This window comes from Ranitomeya variabilis, chromosome 3 (assembly GCF_051348905.1).
Source record: "Ranitomeya variabilis isolate aRanVar5 chromosome 3, aRanVar5.hap1, whole genome shotgun sequence".
Taxonomy (NCBI): Eukaryota; Metazoa; Chordata; class Amphibia; order Anura; family Dendrobatidae; genus Ranitomeya; species Ranitomeya variabilis.
Window position 1 is genome coordinate 486,910,024 of NC_135234.1, and position 20,674 is coordinate 486,930,697.

The 20,674-nt window shown below is 48.0% G+C and overlaps 1 protein-coding gene across 1 annotated transcript in view; it reads left to right on the top strand.

Annotated features, from left to right (window-relative positions):
• Positions 1–9,206: 9,206 nt before the first annotated feature.
• NFKBIZ (NFKB inhibitor zeta) overlaps positions 9,207–20,674 on the top strand; it is a 49,770-nt gene continuing 38,302 nt past the window's right edge. Inside the window, exon 1 of the mRNA XM_077296785.1 lies at positions 9,207–9,383. The gene's annotated coding sequence lies outside the window, so the exon portion shown is untranslated. The remainder of the gene's footprint in view (positions 9,384–20,674) is intronic.

A 20,674-nucleotide genomic window follows, 5' to 3' on the forward strand; every position in this document is an offset into this window, starting at 1 on the left:
GTGAGAAGCTTGTGGAAGGATATCCCAAACGTTTGACCCAAGTCATTCAGTTTAAGGGCAATGGTACCAAATACTAATGAAATGTATGTAAACTTTTGACTTTCCAGTAAGTACTGTATATACTCGAGTATAACCCGACCCGAGTAAAAGCCGACCCCCCTAATTTTGCCACAAAAAACTGGGAAAACTTAATGACTCGAGTATAAGCCTAGGGTGGAAAATGCAGCAGCTACCGGTAAATTTCAAAAATACAAATAGATACCAATAAAAGTAAAATTAATTGAGACATCAGTAGGTTAAGTGTTTCTGAATATCCATATTGAATCAGGAGCCTCATATAATATTCCATAAAGTTTATGATGAGTCCCATAAGATGCTCCATATTAACCCCTTCACGACATGCGCCGTACATGTACGGCGCATGCTGTGTCTCCCCCTTTGATGTGCGCTCCGGCGCTGAGCCCACATCAAAGTCGAGACATGTCAGCTGTTTTGTACAGCTGACATGTGCGCGCAATAGCGGCGGGTGAAATCGCTATTCACCCGCCGCTATTAACCTGTTAAATGCCGCTGTCAAACGCAGACAGCGGCATTTAACTACCGCATCCGGCTGGGTGGCCGGAAATGACGTCATCGCCGACCCCCGTCACATGATCGGGGGTCGGCGATGCATCAGGATGGTAACCATAGAGGTCCTTGAGACCTCTATGGTTACTGATGCCGGCCTGCTGTGAGCGCCCCCCTGTGGTCGGCGCTCACAGCACACCTGCATTTCTGCTGCATAGCAGCGATCTGATGATCGCTGTTATGTAGCAGAGCCGATCGGGCTGTGCCTGCTTCTAGCCTCCCATGGAGGCTATTGAAGCATGGCAAAAGTGAAAAAAAAAAGTTTTTAAAAATGTGAAAAAAATATTAAAAATATAAAAGTTTAAATCACCCCCCTTTCGCCCCATCCTAAATAAAACAATAAAAAAAAAATCAAACCTACACATATTTGGTATCATTAAAAACGCCAGCTCGGCACGCAAAAAATAAGCCCTCAACCGACCCCAGATCACGAAAATTGGAGACGCTACGGGTATCGGAAAATGTTTTTTGTTTTTTTTTTAAGCAAAGTTTGGAATTTTTTTTCACCACTTGGATAAAAAATAACCTAGTTATGTTAGGTGTCTATGAACTCCTAATGACCTAGAGAATCATAATGGCAGGATAGTTTTAGCATTTAGTGAACCTAGCAAAAAAGCCAAACAAAAAACAAGTGTGGGATTGCACTTTTTTTGCAATTTCACCGCACTTGGAATTTTTTTCCCGTTTTCTAGTACACGACATGGTAAAACCAATGATGTCGTTCAAAAGTACAACTCGTCCCGCAAAAAATAAGCCCTCACATGGCCATATTGACGGAAAAATAAAAAAGTTATGGCTCTGGGAAGGAGGGGAGCGAAAAACGAAAACACAAAAACGAAAAAGGGCCGCGGCATGAAGGGGTTAAAATATGCCCCATATAGTGCTGCACAAATGTTGAAAATGGCCCCATAAGATGCTGCATGTAGACATTTGCCCCATATAAAGCTGCACAAACATTGATTATGCCCCATAAGATGCTCCATGTAGACATTTGCCCCATATAAAGCTGCAAACATTGATTATGCCCCATAAGATGCTCCATGTAGACATTTGCCCCATATAAAGCTGCACAAACATTGATTATGCCCCATATGATGCTCCATGTAGACATTTGCCCCATATAAAGCTGCACAAACATTGATTATGCCCCATAAGATGCTCCATGTAGACATTTGCCCCATATAAAGCTGCACAAACATTGATTATGCCCCATATGATGCTCCATGTAGACATTTGCGCCATATAAAGCTGCACAAACATTGATTATGCCCCATAAGATGCTTCATGTAGACATTTGCCCCATATAAAGCAGCACAAACATTGATTATGCCCCATAAGATGCTCCATGTAGACATTTGCCCCATATAAAGCTGCACAAACATTGATTATGCCCCACAAGATGCTCCATGTAGACATTTGCCCCATATAAAGCTGCACAAACATTGATTATGCCCCATAAGATGCTCCATGTAGACATTTGCCCCATATGCTGTTGCTGTGATAAAAAAAACCTCACCTCTTGTCGCTCAGGCCCCCGACACTTGCTATATTCACCTGCTCCCCGTTCCACCGCCGCTACGTCGTCCCCGTCCTCTGCACTGACTGTTCAGGCAGAGGGAGGCACGCACACCAATCGCGTCATCGCGCCCTCTGACCTGAGCGTCAGTGCAGAGGACGGGGAAGACACAGCGGTGGCGGTACGGGGAGCAGGTGAATATCGCGCACTGCGTTATACTCGCCTGCTCCTGGCACGGTCCCTGGTTCCCCGGCAGCTTCTTCCTGTATTGAGCGGTCACATGGTACCGCTCATAACAGTATTGAATATACGGCTCCACTCCTATGGGAGTGGAGTGGGGTCCATATTCATTACTGTAATGAATGGTACCATGTGACCGCTCAATACAGGAAGAAGCTGCCGGTGCCGGGGAACCAGGGACTGCGCCAGGAGCAGGTGAGTATGATTACACAGCTGCTGCCCCCCCTATCCCCCGCCAACCCCTGGGTATGACTCAAGTATAAGCCGAGAGGGGCAATTTCAGCCAAAAAAAATGGGCTGAAATTCTCGGCTTATACTCGAGTATATACGGTAATAAAAATGCCTTAAAACATTATCTCTCTTATTATTCTGGCATTTGACAAATATTAATAATTATGGTAATCTTAATTGACCTAAATCGGGAAAGGTTTATTCTGATTTCATGTCAGATATTGAGAAAAACATGCATATGTGTCTTGTTATATAGTGTATGTAAACTTCTGGTTTCAACTGTATCTCTAGCCGCAAGAATGGCTATAAATATGAGTTCTCACCAGGAAGGTCCATGTAAATTATAGACTACATGGAGATGGATTTACCAGCTCAAGGGTGATCATAGGATCCTCTGTTGTCCTCACCGTAGACATGTATTGACATGTATGGTGTGATCTAGGAATCATGTCACACATGTCAAATCATACACATTGAAGCACAACTCCAGCAGATATTTTTTATTTCAGCACTGGAGTGGTGCTTCTAATGTAAGAACCCTAACCCTACTCTCATACTTACCAGCCATCATCTTCACCTTCTATCACCGCCACTCCCGTTGGTCTCCAGCAGGATCTCTCCAGTGTTTGGGCCAGAGGTAAGTTTTCAATGCAAGTCTATGACAGCATTGCTCTGGCTCCAATCCATTTACACTGAGAGCTTGTGACCGATTCTGCTGAGTTCCAGCCAGTCAGAAGTTGCGATCAAAAGATGGTGCAGTGGGACTGGAGCAGCACTGATAGAAGGTGAAGACAGCTGCGGGTAAGTGTAAGACTACGGCAGGGACCAAAGCAGCACCAATAGAAGGTGAAAACGGCAGTGGGTAAGTATAAGACTACAGGTAGGGACTGGAGCGGAACCAACAGAAGGTGAAGACGACAGAGGGTAAGTATAAGACTATTGGCAGGGACCAATGCAGCACCAATAGAAGGTGAAGACGACAGAAGGTAAGTATAAGGCTACTTTCACATTAGCGTCGGGAAAGACCCGTCGCTGTGCGTCAGGCCGACGTTCCCGACGCTAGCGTGGTCTCCGCCGCACAACTGGGGCAGCGGATGCACTTTTCCCACGCATCCGCTGCCCCATTGTGAGGTGCGAGGAAGTGCGGGGAGGTGGGGGCGGAGTTCCGGCCGCGCATGCGCGGTCGGAAAAAGCGGACCGTCGGGAGCAAAAAACGTTACATGTAACGTTTTTTTCTCCCGACGGTCCGCTACCACACGCCCAAGCGTCGCAAAACGGACGCGACGTTTGGCAATGCGTCGCAAATGCGTCGCTAATGTTAGTCTATGACGAAAAAACGTATCCAGCAAGAACTTTTGCTGGATGCGTATTTTTGGGAAAACGACGCATTTGCGACGTATTGCAGTTAACGCTAGTGTGAAAGTAGCCTAAGGCTGCCGTCACACTAGCAGTATTTGGTCAGTATTTTACCTCAGTATTTGTAAGCCAAAACCAGGAGTGGGTGATAAATGCAGAAGTGGTGCATATGTTTCTATTATACTTTTCCTCTAATTGTTCAACTCTTGGTTTTGGCTTACAAATACTGATGTAAAATACTGACCAAATACTGCTAGTGTGACGGCAGCCTAAGACTACAAGCAGGTACCAAAGTGGTACTGATAGAAGATGAAGACAGCAGTGGGTAAGTGGTACTGATAGAAGATGAAGACAGCAGTGGGTAAGTGGTACTGATAGAAGATGAAGACAGCAGTGGGTAAGTATAAGACTACAGTCAGGGACCGAAGCAGCACCAATAGAAGGTGAAGACGGCGGCGGGTAAGTATGAGACTACAGGCAGGGACCGAAGCAGCACCAATAGAAGGTGAAGACGGCGGCGGGTAAGTATGAGACTACAGTCAGGGACCGAAGCAGCACCAATAGAAGGTGAAGACGGCGGTGGGTAAGTATGAGACTACAGGCAGGGACCGAAGCAGCACCAATAGAAGGTGAAGACGGCGGCGGGTAAGTATAAGACTACAGTCAGGGACCGAAGCAGCACCAATAGAAGGTGAAGACGGCGGCGGGTAAGTATGAGACTACAGGCAGGGACCGAAGCAGCACCAATAGAAGGTGAAGACGGCGGCGGGTAAGTATGAGACTACAGGCAGGGACCGAAGCAGCACCAATAGAAGGTGAAGACAGCGGCGGGTAAGTATAAGACTACAGTCAGGGACCGAAGCAGCACCAATAGAAGGTGAAGACGGCGGCGGGTAAGTATAAGACTAGTCAGGGACCGAAGCAGCACCAATAGAAGGTTAAGACGGCGGCGGGTAAGTATGAGACTACAGGCAGGGACCGAAGCAGCACCAATAGAAGGTGAAGACGGCGGCGGGTAAGTATAAGACTACAGTCAGGGACCGAAGCAGCACCAATAGAAGGTGAAGACGGCGGCGGGTAAGTATAAGACTACTGGCAGGGACCGAAGCAGCACCAATAGAAGGTGAAGACGGCGGCGGGTAAGTATGAGACTACAGGCAGGGACCGAAGCAGCACCAATAGAAGGTGAAGACAGCAGCGGGTAAGTATAAGACTACAGTCAGGGACCGAAGCAGCACCAATAGAAGGTGAAGACGACGGCGGGTAAGTATGAGACTACAGGCAGGGACCGAAGCAGCACCAATAGAAGGTGAAGGCGGCGGCGGGTAAGTATGAGACTACAGGCAGGGACCGAAGCAGCACCAATAGAAGGTGAAGACGGCGGCGGGTAAGTATAAGACTAGTCAGGGACTGGAGCAGCACCAATAGAAGGTGAAGACGGCGGCGGGTAAGTATGAGACTACAGTCAGGGACCGAAGCAGCACCAATAGAAGGTGAAGGCGGCGGCGGGTAAGTATGAGACTACAGGCAGGGACCGAAGCAGCACCAATAGAAGGTGAAGACGGCGGCGGGTAAGTATGAGACTACAGTCAGGGACCGAAGCAGCACCAATAGAAGGTTAAGACGGCGGCGGGTAAGTATAAGACTAGTCAGGGACTGGAGCAGCACCAATAGAAGGTGAAGACGGCGGCGGGTAAGTATGAGACTACAGTCAGGGACCGAAGCAGCACCAATAGAAGGTGAAGGCGGCGGCGGGTAAGTATGAGACTACAGGCAGGGACCGAAGCAGCACCAATAGAAGGTGAAGACGGCGGCGGGTAAGTATGAGACTACAGTCAGGGACCGAAGCAGCACCAATAGAAGGTGAAGACGGCGGCGGGTAAGTATAAGACTAGTCAGGGACTGGAGCAGCACCAATAGAAGGTGAAGACGGCGGCGGGTAAGTATGAGACTACAGTCAGGGACCGAAGCAGCACCAATAGAAGGTGAAGGCGGCGGCGGGTAAGTATGAGACTACAGGCAGGGACCGAAGCAGCACCAATAGAAGGTGAAGACGGCGGCGGGTAAGTATGAGACTACAGTCAGGGACCGAAGCAGCACCAATAGAAGGTGAAGACGGCGGCGGGTAAGTATGAGACTACAGTCAGGGACCGAAGCAGCACCAATAGAAGGTGAAGACGGCGGCGGGTAAGTATAAGACTAGTCAGGGACCGAAGCAGCACCAATAGAAGGTGAAGACGGCGGCGGGTAAGTATGAGACTACAGTCAGGGACCGAAGCAGCACCAATAGAAGGTGAAGACGGCAGTGGGTAAGTATGAGACTACAGGCAGGGACCGAAGCAGCACCAATAGAAGGTGAAGACGGCGGCGGGTAAGTATAAGACTAGTCAGGGACTGGAGCAGCACCAATAGAAGGTGAAGACGGCAGTGGGTAAGTATAAGACTACAGTCAGGGACCGAAGCAGCACCAATAGAAGGTGAAGACGGCGGCGGGTAAGTATGAGACTACAGTCAGGGACCGAAGCAGCACCAATAGAAGGTGAAGACGGCGGTGGGTAAGTATGAGACTACAGGCAGGGACCGAAGCAGCACCAATAGAAGGTGAAGACGGCGGCGGGTAAGTATAAGACTACAGTCAGGGACCGAAGCAGCACCAATAGAAGGTGAAGACGGCGGCGGGTAAGTATGAGACTACAGGCAGGGACCGAAGCAGCACCAATAGAAGGTGAAGACGGCGGCGGGTAAGTATGAGACTACAGGCAGGGACCGAAGCAGCACCAATAGAAGGTGAAGACAGCGGCGGGTAAGTATAAGACTACAGTCAGGGACCGAAGCAGCACCAATAGAAGGTGAAGACGGCGGCGGGTAAGTATAAGACTAGTCAGGGACCGAAGCAGCACCAATAGAAGGTTAAGACGGCGGCGGGTAAGTATGAGACTACAGGCAGGGACCGAAGCAGCACCAATAGAAGGTGAAGACGGCGGCGGGTAAGTATAAGACTACAGTCAGGGACCGAAGCAGCACCAATAGAAGGTGAAGACGGCGGCGGGTAAGTATAAGACTACTGGCAGGGACCGAAGCAGCACCAATAGAAGGTGAAGACGGCGGCGGGTAAGTATGAGACTACAGGCAGGGACCGAAGCAGCACCAATAGAAGGTGAAGACAGCAGCGGGTAAGTATAAGACTACAGTCAGGGACCGAAGCAGCACCAATAGAAGGTGAAGACGACGGCGGGTAAGTATGAGACTACAGTCAGGGACCGAAGCAGCACCAATAGAAGGTGAAGGCGGCGGCGGGTAAGTATGAGACTACAGGCAGGGACCGAAGCAGCACCAATAGAAGGTGAAGACGGCGGCGGGTAAGTATAAGACTAGTCAGGGACTGGAGCAGCACCAATAGAAGGTGAAGACGGCGGCGGGTAAGTATGAGACTACAGTCAGGGACCGAAGCAGCACCAATAGAAGGTGAAGGCGGCGGCGGGTAAGTATGAGACTACAGGCAGGGACCGAAGCAGCACCAATAGAAGGTGAAGACGGCGGCGGGTAAGTATGAGACTACAGTCAGGGACCGAAGCAGCACCAATAGAAGGTTAAGACGGCGGCGGGTAAGTATAAGACTAGTCAGGGACTGGAGCAGCACCAATAGAAGGTGAAGACGGCGGCGGGTAAGTATGAGACTACAGTCAGGGACCGAAGCAGCACCAATAGAAGGTGAAGGCGGCGGCGGGTAAGTATGAGACTACAGGCAGGGACCGAAGCAGCACCAATAGAAGGTGAAGACGGCGGCGGGTAAGTATGAGACTACAGTCAGGGACCGAAGCAGCACCAATAGAAGGTGAAGACGGCGGCGGGTAAGTATAAGACTAGTCAGGGACTGGAGCAGCACCAATAGAAGGTGAAGACGGCGGCGGGTAAGTATGAGACTACAGTCAGGGACCGAAGCAGCACCAATAGAAGGTGAAGGCGGCGGCGGGTAAGTATGAGACTACAGGCAGGGACCGAAGCAGCACCAATAGAAGGTGAAGACGGCGGCGGGTAAGTATGAGACTACAGTCAGGGACCGAAGCAGCACCAATAGAAGGTGAAGACGGCGGCGGGTAAGTATGAGACTACAGTCAGGGACCGAAGCAGCACCAATAGAAGGTGAAGACGGCGGCGGGTAAGTATAAGACTAGTCAGGGACCGAAGCAGCACCAATAGAAGGTGAAGACGGCGGCGGGTAAGTATGAGACTACAGTCAGGGACCGAAGCAGCACCAATAGAAGGTGAAGACGGCAGTGGGTAAGTATGAGACTACAGGCAGGGACCGAAGCAGCACCAATAGAAGGTGAAGACGGCGGCGGGTAAGTATAAGACTAGTCAGGGACTGGAGCAGCACCAATAGAAGGTGAAGACGGCAGTGGGTAAGTATAAGACTACAGTCAGGGACCGAAGCAGCACCAATAGAAGGTGAAGACGGCGGCGGGTAAGTATGAGACTACAGTCAGGGACCGAAGCAGCACCAATAGAAGGTGAAGACGGCGGCGGGTAAGTATAAGACTAGTCAGGGACTGAAGCAGCACCAATAGAAGGTGAAGACGGCAGTGGGTAAGTATAAGACTACAGTCAGGGACCGAAGCAGCACCAATAGAAGGTGAAGACGGCGGCGGGTAAGTATAAGACTAGTCAGGGACTGAAGCAGCACCAATGAAAGGTGAAGACGGCAGTGGGTAAGTATAAGACTACAGGCAGGGACCTTAGATTAGAAGCACCACTCCAGCGCTGATAAACAGCCCCAAACGCTGGAGTGGTGCTTTAAACACTCATGTACGGTATATGCTCTAATGGCTACAAAACAGCCCCCAAAATAATTATGCCTCAAATAAGTAGAAAGCTTAAAAAAAATAAAGCGTTCTGGCTGGTAAACCACAGGAAATTAGCCAATAATAAACAATAGTCTCTGTCCCACAGGGTTATCGAATCCCTACTAGTCCCCAGACCCGCTGACTGACATCTGTGAAGTGAGTGGATTTTTCTTTTGAGGCCAATTCCCCGCAGTCACCTGAGGTGACAGGTAGTCCGTGCTTCTGCTTTCAGGAGCACGTTCCCAGGAGAATAAAACCACAGTGTCACGAACACGCGAGGAAACATCCCCTTATAATAATGGCGAAAAAGAAAGTAAGGTAAAAGGCAATGATTTCCTGTGAGCGGCAGCCAGCATTCCCCGGTATTACTAACATGGGGCGCATCACTGGCCGGGAATGTCCCTCATTGCACGTGTTGTGTGGCGGAAATTCCAGCCCCGCTAACGCCTCAGCTCTCATCAGTACACGGCTCCAGTCACAGGACAGGAGTGAGCCGGCGCCACACAGCCCGCCATAGCACCTGTGCGGGGAGCGCAGGACGGAGCGCAGAGCGGCGGCTGCTGCCTCAGGTACGTGACCTCTACCTCAGGTACGTGACCTCTGCCTCAGGTACGTGACCTCTGCCTCAGGTACGTGACCTCTGCCCCTCCACTTCAGTACTCCACTCATTACTCCACTCAGCCGCAGGGCCATTGGAGCGGACGCGACTGGAAAAACAAGATTGGTAGCGGCGGTGTGAGCGCCTGTCCCCTCCCTCCATGACTGCCTCTCATACCTGTGTAGTGTGGCCGGGCATAGTTGTGGTTCCTGCGCTCTGACCGTCTCCTGCCCTGAAGCCATTATTCATGGACTGGAGGAGGTGTATGACTGTATACAGTGTGCTGGCACCGATGGGGCTGCGGTGTCATAGTGTGTGTAATAGCAGGGGGTACATAGCCCATGGCAGAAGTCCTAAGTGCCTCCCCCCGAAAAGAAAAAAAAAATATTAAGTGGGGTCACAGAAAGGCACACCTCACAACTCTGCAGTCCTTACAAAGAAGTCATTTTGCCCTTAATAAAGCCCCTGCGTGTTCCCACACACGAAGATACCCTTTTATTGTCCCCGTAAGGCATGACTAACAAAACTGCACCCTAATATAGTGAAATCGCCCGCCCTTTGAATTCCTCCTGCCCCAGCAAGGTATGTTACCCCTACGGTGACCCCAACTCAGTCTGATGGCCCCTCCACAGCTCTCCACAGAATATGATGGCCCCTCCACAGCTCTCCACAGAATATGATGCCCCTCCACAGCCATCCAATTCCACAGAATATGATGGCCCATCCACAGAGTATGGTGGCCCCTCCATAGACTATGATGCCCCCTCCACAGCTCTCCACAGAATATGATGCCCCTCCACAGCTCTCCACAGAATATGATGGCCCCTCCACAGCTCTCCACAGAATATGATGCCCCTCCACAGCCATCCAATTCCACAGAGTATGATGGCCCATCCACAGATTATGGTGGCCCCTCCATAGACTATGATGCCCCCTCCACAGCTCTCCACAGCGTATGATGGCCTCTCCACAGAGTATGATGCCCCCTCCACAGCTCTCCACAGTGTATGATGTCCCATCCGCAGCCCTCCACAGCTCTCCACGGATATGATGCCCCCTCCAAAGCTCTCCATAGAGTATGATGCCCCCTCCACAGAGTATGATGCCCTATCCACAGCGTATGATGGCCCCTCCACAGAGTATGATGCCTCCTCCACAGCCCTCCACAGAGTACGATGGCCTCTTCTTCACAGCCCTCCATATAGTATGACTAGATGGTGGCCCGATTCTAACGCATCGGTTATTCTAGAATATGTGTGTAGTTTATTTATAAAGTTTTCAGAATAATGCAATTTATACACAGGATTCGGCCGGGCGCGACCAATTAGCGAAGCGTGGTTCAAATTCCGCACCAATTCGCGGTCGGACTGCACCTGTCGCTGATTGTTTGCAGCCGGGCGTGACCAATCAGTGAAGCCAGGGCCTGCTCCAGGTTTTTGAGGGCCCTGGGCGAAAGAGTCTCAGTGGGTCCCCCTCTTTAACACATACCATGATTCATGATGCACAGATACAGCAGAGAAATATAGCACAGCCAAGTAGCATACAGCCCACATAGTATATTGCCCAGCCACGTAGTATATTGCCCAGCCATGTAATATATTGCACAGCCACGTAGTATATAGCAGAGACGTAGTATATAACACAGCCCACGTAGTATATAGCAATGTGGGCACCATATCCCTGTTAAAAAGAATTAAAATAAAAAATAGTTATATACTCACCTTCCATCGGCCCCCGCATCCAGCCCAGGCGTTTACCGATGCTCCTCGCGACGCTTCGGTCCCAAGAATGCATTGCTTTCTCGCGAGATGATGACGTAGCGGTCTCGCGAGACCGCAATGCATGTACTAGAACGTTGCGAGGAGCAGCGGGAAAGGCGACGGAAGGTGAGAATATAATGATTTTTTATTTTGTTTATTATTTTTAATATTATATCTTTTTACTATTGATGCTGCATAGGCAGCATCAATAGTAAAAGTTGGTCACACAGGGTTAATAGCAGCGTTAACGGATTGCGTTACACCGCGGCATAACGCGGTGTAACGCAGGCATTAACCCTGTGTGAGCGATGACTGGAGGGGGCACTGACAGAGAGTAGGAAGGGGCGAATTCGCGGCCGGACTGTGCCCGTGACAGACAGACAAACAGACGGAAGTGCCCCTTAGACGATTATATAGATGGATGGCCCCTTCCCAGCCCTCCATACAGTATGATGGTCCCTCAATACAGTATAATGGGCCGCACTCATTATAATGTCCTCCCCCATAGCACTTCAAACAGTATAATGGCCCACACATAGCCTTCCAAATAGTATGATTGCCCCCACAAACTACTCATTGATGAAATCAAAATACTCCTCTCTCCCCGTTTCTCTGACGCTCTGCACAGCGGTCGAGATGTAGTGAAGTCACTACACCCACTGCACTGAGACGTCAGACGCACAGGGAAATGTTGGTGGAGGAAGCTGACGGCTCCCTGTTCCATCATTGACTTCAACTGTACATGTATCCAGGATGCGATACAGCTGAAAGTATGATGCAGGGTGGGGGAGCCGCAGCTGGCATAGGCACTGGGCCTCCCGACTTACGAGCCCCATAGTGACTGCGTGGTCTGCTGCTATTAGCGATACAGTGAACGATGCTGTGGTAACAAATTTTGTACATTGTTTATACCTGGTGGTTACAAACAAGATGGGTCACATATGCTGTAAGCTTGGAAAACCTTAAGGGTATGTGCACACGTAGAAAGGAGCGGATTTTAGAAATCCGCAGGTAAAAGGCACTGCGTTTTACCTGTGGATTTACCGCGGTTTTTATGCGGAATTTGTGCAGATTCCACCTGCTGTTTTACACCTGCGGATTCCTATAGAGGAGCAGGTGTAAACCGCAGCGGAATCCACACAAAGAATTGACATGCTGCGGAATGTAACCTGCAGCGTTTCTGCACTTTTTTTTCCGCAGCATGGGCACTGCGGATTGCGTTTTCCATAGGTTTACATTGTACTGTAAACGCATGGAAAGCTGCTATGGACCCACAGCTGCAGATCCGCAGCAAAATCCGCAAAGTGTGCACATAGCCTAAAAGAGTTAAATAAAACAAAACTAGCCATGGATTGATAATAAACGATGGCAGACTCACCGTCTGGTGCTACCAGTTCAAATTGCTCCTCTCCGGAGGTCTCTGTCAGTCCTAGAAGCGTCTGGCCATTTGGAAGTGCGGTAGCCTCAGTATTGCTACTTACAGTAGAAAGCAAAGTCTCCATTGAAGCTCAGCCATAGGCTGGGGTTCCAACACAACTCTGTGATAGTAGGTATGGGAATCTTAAAGGGAACCTGTCACCCCCGAAATCGAAGGTGAGCTAAGCCCATCGGCATCGGGCTTATCTACAGCATTCTGTAATGCTGTAGATAAGCCCCCGATGTATCCTGAATTATGAGAAAAAGGTTAGATTATATTCACCCAGGGGCGGGCGGTCCGATCTGATGGGCGTCGCGGTCCGGTCCTGGGCCTCCCATCTTCTTACGATGATGTCCTCTACTTGTCTTCACACTGCGGCTCCGGCGCAGGCGTATTTTCTGTCCTGTTGAGGGCAGAGCAAACTACTGCAGTGCGCAGGTGCCAGGAAAGATCAGAGAGGCCCGGCGCCTGCGCACTGCAGTACTTTGCTCTGCCCTCAACAGGGCAAATCAGTACGCCGGAGCCGCAGCGTGAAGACAAGAAGAGGACGTCATCGTAAGAAGATGGGAGGCCCCAGACCGCAACGCCCATCAGATGGGACCGCCCCTGGGTGAGTATAATCTAACTTCTTTTTCTCATCTTTCAGGATACATCGGGGGCTTATCTACAGCATTCTAGAATGCTGTAGATAAGGCTACTTTCACACTAGCGTCGTAAGACGCAATGCGTCGTGCCGACGTACCGACACATGCTGTGAAAAAAAAGCACAACGGGGGCAGCGGATGCAGTTTTTCAACGCATCCGCTGCCCCATTGTGATGTCCAGGGAGGAGGGGGCGGAGTTCCGGCCGCGCATGCGTGGTCGGAAATGGCGGACACGACGCACAAAAAAAGTTACGTGTAACGTTTTTTTGTGCAGACGGTCCGCCAAAACACGACGCAATGTGGCAATGCGTCGCAATGTGTCGCTAATGCAACCCTATGGAGAAAAAACGCATCCTGCAGACAACTTTGCAGGATGCGTTTTTTTCTCCAAAACGACGCATTGCGACGTGCGTCGTACGACGCTAGTGTGAAAGCACCCTTAGCCCCTGATGCTCGTGGGCTTAGCTCACCTTCGATTTTGGGGGTGACAGGTTCCCTTTAAAGGGAACCTGTCAGCAGGATTGTGCACAGTAACCTACACACAGTGTCAGGTCGGCGCCATTATACTGATTAAAATGATACCTTGGTTGATGAAAGCCATCTTGTGGTTGTTTCTTAATCTTTATTTTCAGTTTTGTGCTAATGATATGCTCGTGCCCTAAGGCGGGGCTGGGGTATATGGTGCTCTGATTATATATTCATAGTGCAGCCTGCTGACTGGTCACTGATCCCTCACTGATCTTCCCCCTAGTTTACATAATGAATACCAGCACATACTGAATAAAAAAAACTTCTGCAGGCATGTGCCGACTGTGGTACCTGCGCTGTATCAAAATTGCACGTTTACCGTGCACTTAATTCCTTTTGCTTATTTAATTAAGCGAGGGAAAAAAAAGTAAATTTGAAAATGGTGTGCAGTAGCAGCTATCGGCGATCTGCTATTGCGCCGGCTACGCCATCTTGTTGGAGAAGAAAAAAATGTCCTCCTCAAATGGTGGCGCCCGCGCAGTAGCAGATCTCGGAGATCACCGATAGTTTCTATTGCGCGGGCGCCGCCATCTTAGAAGAGCAAATCGGTTTTTTTTTTCCTTCAGCAAGATGGCGCCGCCTGCGCAATAGATCTCGGAGATCGCCGATAGCTGCTACTGTGCAGCCGTCATTTTCAAATTGCCTTTTTTTTTTTTTCCTTCCTCAATTAAGGCTACTTTCACACTTCCGTCTTTATAAAGACGTTGCAATGCGTCGTTCTGTGCAAAAAACGTATCCTGCAAAGTTGCCTGCAGGATGCGTTTTTTGCACATAGACTTGTATTACCGAGGCATCACGACGTATGGACACACATTCCATACGACGTGGCACTGGATGCGTCGGTAATTGGCGGACCGTCGTCACAAAAAAAGTTCAATGTAACTTTTTTTTGTGCGACGCGTCCGCCATTTTCGACCGCGCATGCCCGGCCGAAACTCCGCCCCCTCCTCCCCGCTCATCACAATGGGCAGCGGATGCGTTGTAAAACTTCATCCGCTGCCCACGTTGTGCTAAATTTAGCACAACGTACGTCGGGCCTGACGGTTTGCGACGGCCCATACCGACGGAAGTGTGAAAGTAGCCTAAATAAGCAAAAGGGATTAAGTGCACAGTAACCATTCGATTATGCTGCAGCGCAGGTGCCACGGCCGACACCTGCCTGCAGAAGTGTTTTTTTCATTCAGTATGTGATGATATTCATTATGTAAACTAGGGGGCGGGTCAGTGAGGAATCAGTGACCAGTCAGCAGGCTGCATTATGAATATATAATCAGAGCACCACATATCCCAGCCCCGCCTTAGGGCACGAGAATCTCATTAACACAACTGAAAAGTTTAAGAAACAGCCACAAGACGGATTTCATCAACCAAGGTATCATTTTAATCAGTATAATGGCGCCGACCTGACAATGACTGTAGGTTACTGTGCACAATCAGTAGAGCCTCATAGCAACCCATCAGTGTCCCACGATCACATCCCTGGTTGGCTGATGGACATATAGAATGATGCGGCCTCATGTCGTTGCGCTGTTAATGCAATTCCACTGTAAGAGATTGACAATGGCATTTAACAGGTTAAGCTGCGGGCGAAGGTCCGCTCCACCAGCAGCTGTTAGAGCCAGTTCCTAGCTGTGACACACAGCTGTTCTCTGCTGGCTATTGTGCCAGCTTAGCCTGTGAGCCCACTCCTGACTTGCAAGTAAGGGTATGTGTCCACGGGCCGGATTACATGCGGATTGAACGCTGCGTACAACCCGCAGCGTCCAGATGTTACAACATAGTGGAGGGGATTTTAAGAAATTCCGTCTCCACTATGTGTGCGAACACGCATCCGGCGGCCCTGCATTTCCGGACATACGGCTCGTCTTTTTAGAACGCAGCATGTCTGTTTACCTTGCAGCGAAGCTCCGTCGTCGCAAGGTAAATAACATGGTCCTATGAATGGGGTGCGGAGATTCCGGATGTGTGCAATGAGCACATCCAGAATCACCGCGCATATAGAAGTGGGCGGCGCTTTGGGCAGAGCTGATTTTCAGCTCCGTCCAAAGCGCCGTCAATCCGGACAGTGGACACGCACCCTTACATGTCCGTTGGATATCAGGAAGGGGTTAAATAATGATACAATACATTTTATGCTTAGGATGCAGATTGGTTATTTTTCATTAACTACTCACCAGCTGCCCAATGGTTTAAAATGTTGTGGTGATCAATCTATGACTCCACAAAGACATTTTAGAAGATCCTCAACCACAGAGAGATTGTGCAGGAGTCAGAGACAGCTAAGGCTACGTTCACATTTGCGTTGTTGTGTGTTGCGTCGGCGACACAACGCATGCAAAACACATGCAAAACGCATTGTTTTGTGACGCATGCGTCCTTTTTTTGCTTGATTTTGGACGCACAAAAAATGCAACTTGCTGCGTCCTCTGCGCCCTGATGCGTGCGCTGAAAAAGACGCATACGTCACAAAACGCACGACAACGCATGTCCATGCGCCCCCATGTTAAATATAGGGGCGCATGAGGCATGCGGCGACGCTGCAGCGCCCGACACTGCGCCGCACAACGCTAATGTGAACGTAGCCTTAACTACACATAGAGGAGGCACGGATGGTTTACTACTGGCAATATAATAAATATATACAGGTGCTTCTCACAAAATTAGAATATCATCAAAAAGTTAATTCATTTCACTTCTTCAATACAGAAAGTGAAACTCATATATAGGGTCATTACAAGCAGAGTGGTCTATTTTATGTGTTTATTTCTGTTAATGCTGATGATTATGGCAAACAGCCAATGAAAACCCAAAAGTCATTATCTCAGTTAATTAGAATACTTTATAACATCAGTTTGAAAAATTATTTTAACATCCTAAATGTTGGCCTACTGAAATGTATGTTCAGTAAAGGCACTCCATACTTGGTCAGAGCTCCTTTTGCTTCAATTACTGCATCAATGCAGCGTGGCATGGAGGCGATTAGCCTGTGACATAGCTTCAAGAGCCACTCATGACCAATAGACAATGCCAGAAGTGTCTTACCCAGGCCAAGGAGAAAAAGAACTGGACTGTTTCTCAGTGGTCCAAGGTGTTGTTTTCTGATGAAAGTAAATTTTGCATTTAATTTGGAAATCAAGGTCCCAGAGTCTGGAGGAAGAGTGGAGAGGCACACAATCCAAGCTGCTTGAGATCTAGTGTGATGTTTCCACAATCGGTGATGGTTTGGGGAGTCATGTCATCTGCTGGTGTAGGTCCACTGTGTTTTACTGCAGCCATATAACAGGAAATTTTAGAGCACTTCATGATTCCCCTTGCTGACAAGCTTTCTGGAGATGGAAATTTCATTCTCCAGCAGGACTTGGCACCTGTCCACACTGCCAAAAGTACCAATACCTGGTTTAACCCCTTTCTGCCAGCTGACGGAATAGTACGTCAGCTGGCAGTATCCCCCGCTTTGAGGTGGGCTCCGGCGGTGAGCCCACCTCAAAGCCGCGAAATGTCAGCTGTTTTCAACAGCTGACATGTGCGCGCAATGGGCGCGAGCGGAATCGCGATCCACCAGCGCCCATTAACTAGTTAAATGCCGCTGTCAAACTCTGACAATGGCATTTAACAAGCGCTGCCGGCCGTGCGGCCGGATGTACTCGCACCGCTGACCCCCGTCACGTGATCGGGGGTCATCGGTGCGTGGTGCTTTACCATCACAACCAGAGGTCTCCTTGAGACCTCTATGGTTGTTGATGGCAGATTGCTATGAGCGCCACCCTGTGGTCAGCACTCATAGCAAGCCTGCAATTCTGCTGCATAGAGGTGATCTGTGCTTCACCTCTATGTAGCAGAGGCGATCGAGTAGTGCATGCTTCTAGCCTCCCATGGAGGCTATTGAAGCATGCCAAAATAAAAAAAAAGTGGTTAAAAAAATAAAAAAAATATAAAAGTTTAAATCACCCCCCCCTTTCGCCCCAATAAAAAAAAAAAAAAAAATCAAACCTACACATATTTGGGTGATTCTGAATGCGGCGATACCAATCTATCAATAAAAAAAAAAAGGATTAACCTGATCGCTAAATGGCGTAGCGAGAAAAAAAAATAAAAACACCAAAATTAAGGGTTTTTTTGGTCGCCGTGACATTGCATTAAAATGCAATAACGGGGGATCAAAAGAACGTATCTGCAACAAAATTGTATCATTAAAAACGTCAGCTTGGCACACAAAAAATAAGCCCTCACCCGACCCCAGATCACGAAAAATGGAGACGCTACGGGTCTCGGAAAATTGCGCAATTTTTTTTTAATTTTTTTTTTTTAGCAAACTTTGTAATTTTTTTTTACCACTTAGATAAAAGAGAACCTAGACATGTTTGGTGTCTATGAACTCATAATGACCTGGAGAATCATAATGACATGTCAGTTTTAGCATTTGCTGAACCTAGCAAAAAAGCGAAACAAAGTGTGGGATTGCACTTTTTTTGCAATTTCATCGCACTTGGAATTTTTTTCCTGTTTTCTGTTACACAACATGGTGAAACCAATGGTATCGTTCAAAAGTTCAACTCGTCCTGCAAAAAATAAGCCCCCACATGGCCATATTGACAGAAAAATAAAAAAGTTATGGCTCTGGAAAGAACGGGAGCGAAAAACGGAAAAACGAAAAAAAAAAAACCTCCGGGGGTGAAGGGATTAAAAACAATATTAACACTGTGCTTGATTGGCCAGCAAACTCGCCTGACCTTAACCCCAGAGAGAATCTATGGAGTATTGTCAAGAGGAAGATAAGGCTGCTTTCACACATCAGTTTTTGCCATCAGACACAATCCGTCGAATTTTGAAAAAAACGGATCCTTCGCAGATTGTGAAAAACTGATGCAACTGTTCCGTTTTTTCGCCAGATCCGACTAGCTGATCCGACTAATTGGATCCTAAAAAAATCGGAGCATGCTCAGTTAAAAAAAATGGAATCCATCGCCAGATTCCATCATTTGACGGATCCGGCGCCATAGGCTTCCATTCTAGCAAACGACGGACGCCGACAGATCCGTCACTATCCATTTTTTCAATGGACACAAAAAACGTTACTATGGTAACGTTCACATTTGCGCTGTTGGGCGCAGCGTCGCCGACGCAACGCAAAACGCATACACAACGCAGCGTTTTTTGACGCAAGCGTTCAACGTTTACATGAATTTTGGCCGAAGAAAAACTGCATCATGTAGGGTCGGCTGCGCCCGGACTGTTGCACCCAAATGACGCATGCGTCAGACAACGCTAGACAACGCATAGCGGCGCATGCCCATGCGCCCTCCATGTTAAAGATAGGGGCGCATGACGCATGCGTCAGTATCCGTCGGCGACGCTGCGCCCAACAACGCAAATGTGAACGTAGCCTAAGTCCGTTGTCTCTGGCCACCGTACAAACCATTTTCGACAGATCCGGCGAACGACGGATGAAATGTGCGGCCAATCGTCACAATCCGTCGCTAATACAAGTCTGAGAAAAAAACGGATCCGGCGGCCACATGCTGATCGCCTCCATGCCACGCTACATTGATGCAGTAATTGAAGCAAAAGGGGCCCTGACTAAGTATTGAGTGCCTTTACTGAACATACATTTCAGTAGGCCAACATTTTCGATTTTAACCCCTTAGTGACGGAGCCAATTTTTTTTAAATCTGACCAGTGTCATTTTATGTGGTAATAACTCTGCAATGCTTCAACAAATCCCAGTGATTTTGAGAATGTTTTTTCGTGACACATTATACTTTATGATAACGGTAAATTTAGATCAATATGTTTTGTGTTTATTTATAAAAAATATAAAAAATGTGAGAACATTTTTTAAAAATTAGCAATTTTCTAAATTTGAATGATTATCCCTTTAATCCAGATGGTCATACCACCGCAAACCATTAATAATTAACATTTCCCTCATATTGGCTTTACATCAGCACCATTTTTAAAATGTTATTTTATTTTGTTATCATTTTAGGAGGTTTGAAAATGTAGCAGCAATTTTTCATTTTTTCAAGGAAATTTACAAAATTTATTTTTTTAGGGACCTATCCATGTTTGAAGTGACTTTAGGGGTCCCATATATTGGGAAACCCCCAAACGTGATACCATTTTAAAAACAGCACCCCTGACATATTGAAAACTGCTGTCAGGTAGTTTATTAACCCTTCAGATGCTTTACAGGAATTAATGCAAAGTGGTATGACACAAATGAAAATGTGTATTTTTACCACCTAAATGCCTCTAACTTCTGAACAGATTACTAGAGCTGTCAGACTGTAAGGCCGCTTTTTGGACGTGAATTGACATCGCAAACATCAGGACCACAAAATAATGATCTGAGGGCACAATTTTGGATAAAGAGGAAACCCCCACACTGTGTTAACCATTTATATGATGTAGTCAATATTGACAGCAGCATCTAAGGGGTTAAACAGATATGGACGGTGCAAACACTGATTGTGGCTGATGCAGCAAGTTGTCAGCTATAGTGTACAGCCGACAGCTGCTGGATTGTTACCTGTATGGGGAGGCTATTCTCTTATATCTCAGGTCAGTTAAAAGACGTATTGGTGGTCATTAAGGGGTTAAAATCATTTTTCAAGCTGGTGTTATAAAGTATTCTAATTCACTGAGATAATGACTTTTGGGTTTTCATTGGCTGTAAGCCATAATCATCAACATTAACAGAAATAAACACTTGAAATAGATCACTCTGTTTGTAGTGACCCTATATAATATAATGAGTTTTACTTTCTGTATTGAAGAAGTCAAATAAATTAACTCTTTGATGATATTCTAATTTTGTGAGAAGCACCTGTATCTATATACATAGATAATTTAGCTGCAGGATGTGTTGGGTTTCCACCATGCATTTTGGCTCTGTATCATAATCATGCCTCAT